Source organism: Aplysia californica, unplaced genomic scaffold (assembly GCF_000002075.1).
Source record: "Aplysia californica isolate F4 #8 unplaced genomic scaffold, AplCal3.0 scaffold00799, whole genome shotgun sequence".
Classification (NCBI taxonomy): Eukaryota; Metazoa; Mollusca; class Gastropoda; order Aplysiida; family Aplysiidae; genus Aplysia; species Aplysia californica.
The window spans coordinates 257,745-261,173 of record NW_004798069.1 but is presented as its reverse complement, the minus strand read 5'-3'; positions in this window follow the sequence as shown (position 1 = coordinate 261,173).

The following is a 3,429-nucleotide window of genomic DNA, read 5'->3' as shown; positions in this document are numbered from 1 at the left end:
CCTGGGTGAAGTGAGGAAAATTCGTGTAAAGTGCCTTTCCCAAGGACACAACGTCGGGCCCCTGACGGGATTCGAACCCACGACCTTACAATTGCGAGTCCCAGAGCCTAACCACTAGGCCACCGACGCCAACAATAATAATAAAACATTGGAACTGGTCTGTAACCAGGTAATTCACTCAGCTCCACATATACAGTAATATGTCGTACTGTAGTGGTTAAAAATCGCATCCGTCGTTTCTACATTACAAAATTCACAGAGTCCTGAATTGCCAATTCGTATCGCCATTACCGTAAAGAATTGGATACATACATCACAATATTCATTATATCATCGTCCTTGGATTCATAACTACAGAAGGATTACATGCACCGACGTAACGCGATGACAAACCGTTCTACTAATTTACTTTTAACTATTTTACATGAACGAATTTTCTGCTACTGATGCCCAGTCTGTCAGTTTTCCCACCTCTGTGAGTTTCCTTTGTTCACACGAGTAGTGTGAAGACATCGAATAATTTATCGTCTACCATACTGTAGGTATTCGTGTTGTTTTTCCACAACATTCTGTAGAGCTTTCATAGAGAGGAAAAAGTATCGATCGATTTGCACTATCTTTTTAATTGCTTTGTTGTTTCTGTTGACGTTGAAGTTGTAGATCTAGATGTTGTGATGGTGACATTGTTGTGGCAGATGTCGTTGCTGCTGCTGCTGCTGCTGCTGCTGCTGCTGCTCCGTCCTCGCCGTAGTTATTGTGGTTCCTTAGACTTTTTTTTAAATTGCTAGTTTTAAATTGCCATGAACCATAATCATAACAACATTATAATCTCTAATTTATTGTGCAGTGCACACACTTACGTAAATGTTCTTGCACACGCCGGTATAATAATTGAGCTTGTGTCACATTATGTGGGACCCTTTCCCTCTGACGGAATCCACAGTAAAGTTTTGCTCACTACCCTCCTATACTGAGCTCATCTTGTCAGTAAACGACATGCGTTTGGTTGCTTGTGTAAAGGGGGCTCTCGTGGCCTAGAGGTTAAGGTGTTGGCCTCTCATTCAAAGGTCCCGGGTTCCAATCCGGGTAGCGACCGAACAATTTTCTTTCTAAAATTGTCTCCTTTCACTTCCTTTTCTGCTCTCTAGCAATGTTCTGTCGTCTGCTTTCTTCTCCACTTTCTGCCCCCTCCCCCTCACCTCCTTTGCCCTCTTCTCTGAGTTCCTGACTCTCTGCAGCCTTTCTACTGCTACTCTTTGGCTCCTCCTTACTGCTGTCTTTCAGCCACACCCCTGATCTTCTGGTAGGAATGATTTACACCTAGCCTTCTCGGACAAGGGCGAAAAATCTCGGAGGGCCCGTGTGCAAGTTGCGCACGTTAAAGATCCCTTGGTGGCCTAAAATCGATCAGAGTAGGCTTCGGCAAAATTCAAAATTTCCTACCAACTGAAAATGTTTAATGTGTCCCGCCCGCTCATATGACCTTATGGAGTTGCGAGCGCCGTAAAACACTTACAAAAACAAAACAAAGAAACAAACTTGTGTAAAGTCTAATACGGGGTGCCCACTACGGACGGGATCGCCCGACTCGATCGCCTCAAAAACAAACATGTTTGTTTTCAGTTTCAGGCGATCGAGTCGGGTGATCGGCCCGATCCAGCTGTAGTGGGCACCCCGTATAAGATTATATTACATCATGTCCATGTAGTTTACAGGGGATGATGAAGCAAACTTTAGGTCTATGTCAGCTGCTGAAAAAACATAGTGTCAATTTGTTCTGATGTTTCAGCGCGATGTCGTAACATCTGTCCCATTTTTTAAACTGTTGATTCTGTTCTAGCTACTGTCGGTTTTCCTGTTGTTGTTGTTGTTGTTGCAGGGTGGGTGGTTGACGGGTGCTCTGGTGTGGTTTGCTTCTTCTTTCCTGTCAAACATCTATCGTCCTTATCTCCCCTCCTTCTTTTTTGTGTTTGTTACTCTCTTGTAACGCCTCTAATCGTTGGCCCTTATATGACCGTATTGTGTTGCAAGTGCCGTAAAACACTTACTAAAACTTTTTTTAAGTTGTTGCAGATACTGTGATTGTCATGAGTGTTGTCTTTGTCAACGTTGAAAGTTGTACTTCTGTCTGTCTGTCTGTCTGTATGTATGTCTGTCTGTCTGTCTGTCTGTCTGTCTGTCTGTCTGCCTGCCTGCCTGTCTGTCTGTCTGTCTGTCTGTCTGTCTGTCTGTCTGTCTGTCTGTCTGTCTGTCTTTCTGTTTCTCTGTCTGTCTGTCAAGCTCTTAGTTAGATTGTCCTGGCACTAATATAGATGACCATTATCGTGCCAGTTTTGATCTACTGTCCTTTCTTCAAACAAAAGGTCGTGTTTTGCACCATGTTGGATGGGTCGCACAATTTTGCACCACGTTCGAAGTCGGAAAGTGCTCTGATGTGGTTTGCTCCTTCTTTTCTATCAAACATCTATCGTCCTTATCTATCCTTCTTTTTTGTCTTTGTCACTCTCATGTAACACCTCTAATCTTTGGCCCTTATAATATTATGACCTTATTATGTTGCAAGAGCCGTAAAACTCTTCTTGCTTTTTAAACTAAACCGAAAGTCGACCAGCTGGATGGAGTGGAAGTGCACGACGCCTCTTTTGGCCAGCGTGAAAAATGATATTAGAGCTGCAAGTATTATCACCTTGGCTCGGGCAACATTCTGGCCAATAACATCGCGTGTGTGGACACGGGCTGGCACCAGGAGTATGGGGTCTCGTGGAGGGAACGTGACTGCACTGTCTCGCTAGTGCTAGATTTTTCATTAAGGTTAACCCTTTCACTGCCACAGGCCGATGTTAGTTAGCCAGTTTTGTCTGTTTGTTTTTGTTTTGTTTTTTGTTTTGTTTTTGTTTTGTTTTTTGTTTAGTTTTTTGTTCGGTTTTTGTTTTGTTTTGTATTTTGTTTTGTTTTGTTTTAATTTTGTTTACCGTTTCGTTTCTAAAGGATTGTCCAACGCGAAGGCTCCTACTGTTTGAGTGGGGTTTGCTCCATCTTCCCCATCAAACCCCTATCGGTGGGTGGTTGGCGGGTGCTCTGGTGTGGTTTGCTCCTTCTTTCCTCTCAAGCATCTATCGTCCTTATCTCTCCTCCTTCTTTTTTACGTTTGTTGTTACTCTCTTGTAACACCTCTAATCTTAGGCACTTATATGACCTTATTGTGTTGCAAGTGCAACTCTTTACTAAACTTAACTAAAACCCCTATCGTCAGGTTTATCTCTCCTCCTTCTTTTGGTGATTCTCTTGTGTCAGAGGTAGATCATTTGTCCCGTCCTATTGTTACTTTAATTCTGTTCTCTGTCATCTTGCCCTTTTTTTCTTTTTCTTAACGTCGCATAGTATGCTCCCCCGTTCTCTCTCTCTCTCTCTCTCTCTCTCTCTCTCTCT